Raw genomic sequence first — 7,309 nt, 5'->3', positions numbered from 1 at the left:
CACAGGGAATAGAAATCGTAAAAGAATGTAGAACCTAAGCACTGTTGCTAAAGTATTTTTTTCTGTGTTCGGGACACCCTAGCTGAGGAAATGTCAGAGTGCAGACACTGCGCAAACTCCTGCATGCTGTCTTCGTGCAGCTTATTTTTACTGAAAAATGCAGTGAATGCATCCTCCATGACCCTTACAGCCTTTGCTAGGTCAACAGAGGGATAAATTAGCCCGCCATTATCAAAATGAGCTGTAAACCAGGAGTCAGCATCGTTCAGCGCATCTTTTCGGGTGGTACACAACAGGGCTGCACAGGTGGTACGAAGTTTTTTTTTTTTTTCTCAGATACACAATATGCACGAGACGAGGCCGGTTAATCGCGATGAAACTCGTTGGTAATGCCGCGCTTACGGTGAAACATGCGCCTAATATATAACTGCATCCATATGACATATGTGTAGCGCAAAAGGACAATCGAGGGACACAGAAAAGGTACACAACACCCCAGACGGCCACTGACGTCCGACGGACAGCCGAACTCGGCCGCAACTCGGCGGCCGATTTCGGACGTCCGCCGGAATTCCGGCGTACGTACGAAAGCGGATGGTCGAATCCGTTCGCCCAGCGGACAGCCGCCGTACGTCCGCCACTGGATTTGGTTTTACACAGCTATGATATAGTTTGTAGTCGTCGTGCTCGTCTGAACTGCGTATAAATCAGTAATGCCGTCAAGTCTGCATTATATGATGCCAGAGCGAATCGATGCGATAGAAAGCGTTTCCATTAAACAGTTTTTTTTATTTTCCGCATGTTTCATCCTTGAATTCTTCCATCAAAAATTTTTGATTAAAAGTTAAATGACCATTAAACATTTTTCTATCATGATGCTTCGGTGAAATTTTAATCAGTGGGTGAACAGACGCAGAAGCAGCAAGCTCAAAAAGAACGAAACCGAACCTATCCTAAAAAAAATCTGAAATGAGCCAGTCCAATCGACCTGATGGCTTCACGTTTCCGTGTTCTGCATTTTCTGCGCAGTTACAAATACCTACGGCTGTAATGCACTGCTAGCATTGTTTTTGCTGTGGCTTGGTGCGGCTGGCACACTTTGTTCACCCGCCGATTCCAAAGTAAGTATTTCACCGAACTTTTGTTTCTTTAGTGGAACTTTTCGATGCACCGATAGTGGTGAGCTTTTGGGCAGCCGAACGGTCGAGTATTTTAGGCGAGACTGAAAGGATGGCTCCGCGCCGACTAACTAAAGTGCAGCCTCAAGTCTGAGGGCCATCTTTCTCGGCATTACTGGACGCTGCGCCAGTAAGCCGCGCTACTTCTCTGTCTCTGATAAAGGAGTGCCCGCCCAAGCTTTAAAGGAGTTAATTTGTTAACCATGCGCAACGTGCTGAGTTGTAAAAACTATACGAGAAAACTTTTGCACTCCTCGAGCCCATCGTGCGACATGCCTACACTTGTGAAAACGTCGCGAGTTTTTTTTTTTTCTCCTTTTCTTTTTTTTTTTTTTTTTAATGGACAGCCGCTGATCTTTCTCTCTCGAGCTTTACGGCAACTACAGTTTCTAGAAGGAACGGCTGTAGCTACTAAATAACTAAAGGTTTAGTACTCTCCTTCAGCTTTGACAAACCAGGACAGCACCTTGCGTATGTTGGTTATGCATGTGGGATCGAACCGCGCAAAACAACCGGACAAGGAGATGAGAGAAAAAAAAAGTCAGCACTTGTCTTTTTCTTGACCCGTTGTTCTGCGCGGTTCTGGCAGGAATTTGACATACCGCCGCCGCGATACAGTTGGGCTGTGAGCTCTGGTGCCTGCAACGCCTTCTCTTATGCAAAACAGGCATACTGGGAGGCCATGCAAGCCGCGGGCTCAAAAAAAAAAAAAAAAACGAGTTGAGCAAAAGTGAGATGAAAACAAAATTGTTGTTGCTTTGACCTTACAGATATTCAAAGGCTCCTCAGAACTTCATTGCATTATTGACAGCGAGATAATGCCAAAGCTACACTAGAGCCATGCAGCACCTTATAGTGCATGATACTGAGCTTATGTCTCGCACTGAAAGCTCTTACCATGTTCTTAGATTATCATATTAAAGTAGCTTTAAACCCATGCTTGTTAATACAGTGATAGCCATAAATTGAATCTAGGGCATCATGCTCACATACAAGACTTCTGATAACTGCTGGTCACATGATGTGGGCTATAGCAGAAACCTGTACCTGGTCATCTTACAAGCATTTGTGCAATTGATGCTTTTAATGTGTTGTAAAAGTTTTTGTGTTCTGTTTCTGTATGGGAATGCTTTCCTTATTGAAGGCTAACATTTGGCTTGCTACAGCAAAGCCTCTACCTAGTCATCCTAAAAACAGCACCGCAGTTGGTGCTTTTAGTATGTTGTAAAAGTATTTGTGTTCTGCTTCTGTATGGCAATGCTTTTCTCGTTGAAGACTAGCATGAGGCTTTCAAAAATTTTTCAGATGCCATTTGCTGTAGCCGATTTCGTAAGCCAACAGGAAGCAGCACTTTGAACATGGAAAACTGTCATCCACGGGGGAAAAACAGCAACATCCCTTTGCATTCTCATTTCTTTGGTATGGCTAAAAGTGAGTATTGTATCATTATCTATATTATTAATATTGAATCATGATTGTCAGTGTTGAAGTTGTTTGAGCGTGATGATTTTAAACACACAGGACATCCCTTCGACATTAAGGTTTTAGCTTGTTTACATGTAGGATGTAGAACTGGTTTCAACAAACTTTATGCAGCAAATTCTTTTTACTTTGTCCACCATGTTACTTTTTGTCATTGTCCGTTGAAGTAAATAACCAGTATTTTACGTTTACACAGTCGTCCACTCTTAGCTTGAATGGGAATGTGTGGCATGCAGTTTGCAAAATAGCAATGCATCCGTCACAGCCATGCATCAAGGCTAAGTGGCTTGTGCGTAGAGGGACTAGCCGCTCCAGCTTCACGTCATCTGCCTCTTTGCTCCGGTGTGCAGACGTGCATTGAGGCAAAGTGGTTTATGTGTAGAGAAACCAGGAGCTTCTTTGTCACATCTGGCTGTTTGTTACGGTGTGCAGATGCACATCGAGGCAAAATGGCTGATGTGTAGAGGGACCAGGAGCTGCTGCTTAACGTTCTTCGCCTCTTTACTACAGTGCACAGCCGTGCATTGATGCTAAGTGGCTTGTGCATGGAGGGCCCAGGAGCTGCAGCTTCACGTCTGCCTCTTCGCTCAGGTACGCAGGTGCGTATTGAGGCAAAATGGCTTATGCATAGAGGGACCAGGAGCTGCTGTGTGGCGTAGTCTGTATATTTGCTGTGGTGCGTATTGTAGTAAAGGTACCATGTGTAAAGGTACCATGAGCTGCTGCGTCATGTCGTCTGCCTCTTTACTATGGTGCGCAGGCATGCATCAAGGCAAAGTGGCTTATGCATAGAAGGACCAGGAACTGTTGCTTCACATCTGCTATGATGCGCAGCTGCGTATTGTGGGTGGTGGTGGAAAACATTGCCATCAGATACAAATACAGGAGGTTACTCACTAGCTGACCCTGAGGGGGCCTGTCCTGACAAAAACAAGGGGTCCCTAGTTTGGGACCCCAGTAGTGGTAGAGGGACTAGAGGCTGGTACTTCATGCTGTCTGCCTCTTCGCTACGGTGTGCAGCTGTGATGGATGCAGTGGCATCTCAAAAAGTGCATGCCACGCACTCGCATGTTCAGCCTGAGTGGACGACTGTGTACCTGCTATAGCTTTGTTATTCATAGAATAAACCTAGGCCAAGTTGGATAAATTATAGCTCACCTCATATGTGGTCAGCAAAGAAAAGCCACTCCAGAAAATCTGATGCATTTACTGTCATAGGATTCTTATTCATATACATGCTACTGACAAGTCAGATTCTTCACCCTCAGAAATGCCAGAAAAATAACCAAGGGTGCGTCTGCAATAGTCTAGCTTGCTCTTCCTCTGCAGACTTGAGTCAGATGTGTGTTCCATTGCTGTGGGTGGGACAGGTGTGAATCTTTGATTTTAAGCTTGCAACAAGTATGTTATTGTAGTTTAAAGGCAAAACGGTACTAATAATCGCAGCCCCCCGTGGCCTTTATCCCCCTTTTAATAGTGTTGCTAGACACTGAATTATTAGTTTACTCTGCACTGTTTCTGTCTAGTTAATGTGCGGAGATGTACATATATTTATATGACTTGGAGTTGTCGACTTTGCACTTAGAAACATTGTAGAGTTATCTGGTGTGTTGCTTTCATTTCTTTAATGATTTCTGTAAGGGATCGGTGGGTATGCAAGGCACCATTATTAGTCTGCTCTTTTTGGGTCACCTGTTCAATGCCCAGCTGCGGCCGTCTCCCACTTGCCCTCGGACAGGAGGCGGAGAGACGCGCACAGAGAGGCAGCTACAGCAGCTACAGTGCTTAACGGAAACGTAGGCAGAGAGGGAAAGAAGTCCCCTCTTCCGAGGACTTTGCTGTTGCACTCGAAGACGCGGGGACAGGCAGTTTGTTCTCGTTGCTGTGTCATGTAGGGGGCTCATTTTTATTTAAGGAGCTTTACGAGCAGTATACAACTAAGGGGTCCTTAGTACTAAACGTACTAAGGGGTCCTTAGTACGCTGACTGAACCCATGACCCGGAGGCAGCACAGCTTTGAAACGAGCACCTCTTTTGGAAGAACTGCTTATCGTTCAAAGAAAAAACACTGTCAGGTTGAAGGGTGTAAGGCCCGCTTCCTTGTTGGGGAGCCCATAAAAGTGAAAATTATTCAGTGCAGGCGCGCTGAGTGGGGTCTCGTTGAGGATTCCAACCCTGGATGTCAACAATGGTGGGAGATGGCGGCATTGAAAAAGGGCAAGTGTGTAACAGTGACAGTATGATGCGGAGCGGGAGGATGTGGGTTGGCTCTTCTGATGTGGTCCGCAATGGTGCTGACTCGGACGCCAATAATTGCAATAATTGCCCTGTAAAAGGAGCCACCAAGGATGCAAGCTTTGGGCAATGGTTGCGCACGTGGGACACCGTTTTGATGGGTTCTAATTTTTTTTTTCTTAGGGGAGAGAGTTTGGCATGTGACCTAGTGAGCCAATCATTTCGAGGTCCATTCTCTAAATTCTGTTTGTTGTGAAACGAATTTGTTGTCCCTTTTGCATTGCTTGTATCAGGGAGAGGGTGAAGAACTTATGAAAGTGGAAAGACATGCCAAAATGTTTGTTAGCCAGTCATGTGTGAGTTCGTTGTCATTGGGGATGAGAAATGTGGGCGGAGTCCCGAAGTTAATGAAACGGCCCCGCGGCCTGGAGAACTCGTTCTGAGCTAAATTTTGATCTCTTTCCTCTTCGGCATAGATCATGGTCATTGTTTCACCTGTTGTAAATACGTACATTCATGTATAAAATTTTCAGTTCATCTTCCTCTCCGTGTGCAAGTTGTTGTGGCCAGATGCAGTAAATTCACTATTTTCATTTCTATATAACGTGCCTTTCTGAAGATGGTGAGCTCTTTTGTCTAGTCCTGTAAGAAAGCAGCAAAGCGCTCCCAAATCTTCCACAAAACTGTGTGATATCTTTAATACTAACTGCGGCTTGGTGTCACTCAAAACATGTAGTTGAGGTAGATTTCTTCCCCCCCCCCCTCTTTTTGTTCGTTCAAATGAGGACCAGCGGACACTAACTCTTGCTTTTGTAATGCCCTAGGCCCCGCCTTAAGGCAGTACTCCAATGTCAATACCATTTTTATAGCTATGGCTGTCCAACAGCACTAATGTCTTTTATACACTTCTTTTACTAATCTCTTACCCAAGTGGTGGCTTATACTGCGGGGGTGAAAGTCTCTGGACAGTATGTGTAGATTTTGTACTAGAATCGCGATGTAAACGAATTGTGACCTTATTTCTCTTGCACACATGAAAGAACTAACGTTCAACTTTCACATCGACAATTATGGTCCGAGTTTCCTGGTTGATGTGAAAGTTATGTGCTTTGATTGCAGTTTGTGTAGTCCACACACTTGTCCCCGATATTACATAGGGGCAAATTAGGCGCCTTTACAGGGGCAGTTTCTTTGGCGCCCGCTACCTTCCCCATAAATAAGCTACAGTATTTCTTGTGAACAGCTGGCTGCATTTATAAATACCATTTTTTTTTGTAATTTGTTGTGCGTAGTTGAGAAATCCATGACATACATGCACAGCTGGTTGCCAGAATTATGCAACCATATTTCAGTAACTAACATCCATGCTGCATGCTGCCGGTAATACATCAGGAGCTTGTGGTTGTCAGCTTTTTGTGTTTTGTGTGACTATAAGCCTTGCTATTGTAATGTCACATATAGCGCTGTGGGTAAACAAATAACTTTACTTTTAACTCTTGTAGAAGCATGAACACTGCGCAATCACTGCGGCGGGCTATGCTTCCACATTGGGCTTTAGCCACATGTCAAATGTCTATCTTTATTCTGCTGCAGCAGCTTGCATGTTATCAGATAAGTTACTTCGTCGCAGCTGCTCTAAGGAGACGCTTTCTAGACGCTTGTAGCCTAGATGTTGATGTCGATATACCCCCGACACGCCCAGGGAATGTCTTCGGTAGAGGGCACATGGAAACCAGCGAAATGTGCAGTTTACAGAACAAAAAGGTAACAATTTTAAATGATGTTATTATTGATCACTTCTTTTCAGAGCAGGAACAATGACTTTAGAAATCTGCCTGTTAAACCGCTCAAAATGCAGGTTTCTGCTGCCAATGCATACCTGTGTAATACTGCAATGCTCTGGCTGTGCTTTATGTTCATATACAGCATCCTTTATGCTTAGTTTCTCTGCATGTGCACTCCATGTCTTGGGCATTGCTGAGGGCGCATAGCAGCAAGCATAACATGCCATGTTTGGTCAGAGTGGCATGTTCAAAAAGACGACATAAAAACATTAAAATACTGAATGCCAGGTTCTGGTCAAACTACGTTTGTATCTTTTGTTATTCTGTATGGGTTTTGCTGCAGTTATATGACCTTTCTATATAGTATGTGACAGTTCTGAATGGAGATGCATGCGTACAGTGCCACCTGGAAAAAGCAATTGAGAGAAACTGGCAGTTGCCCTTGGAGATGTGTAATCAAAGTTCAGCACAGATAACTTGAATTTCATTTTCCCTTCTATTGCAGGAGGAGCCCAGCCTGCTCTTTCCATCTTAGGCCTGAAAGACCAGCAACAGCTGATCGAGCAAATGCACAGGATAGTAACTGCTCCTGGAATCCCGGCCTGCGGAGGCCGCCCACAGAGAACTCGA

General features: G+C 44.6%; 1 long non-coding RNA gene across 2 annotated transcripts; it reads left to right on the top strand.

Moving 5' to 3' along the window:
* Positions 1–989: 989 nt before the first annotated feature.
* LOC146170744 (uncharacterized) lies at positions 990–7,308 on the top strand. 2 transcript variants are annotated; one of them, XR_014703121.1, is made up of 4 exons: positions 990–1,121; positions 2,484–2,609; positions 3,093–3,259; positions 7,185–7,301. It is a non-coding gene; the product is annotated as an uncharacterized LOC146170744 (long non-coding RNA). The 2 variants fall into 2 exon arrangements; XR_014703120.1 differs by lacking the exon at positions 3,093–3,259 and having other exon boundaries at positions 7,185–7,308.
* Position 7,309: the final 1 nt, after the last annotated feature.

The sequence above is a fragment of the Amblyomma maculatum genome, unplaced genomic scaffold (genome assembly GCF_055883805.1).
Source record: "Amblyomma maculatum isolate TAMU_Amacu unplaced genomic scaffold, ASM5588380v1 scaffold_56, whole genome shotgun sequence".
Lineage (NCBI taxonomy): Eukaryota > Metazoa > Arthropoda > Arachnida > Ixodida > Ixodidae > Amblyomma > Amblyomma maculatum.
This window is presented reverse-complemented; position numbering and strand designations above follow the sequence as displayed.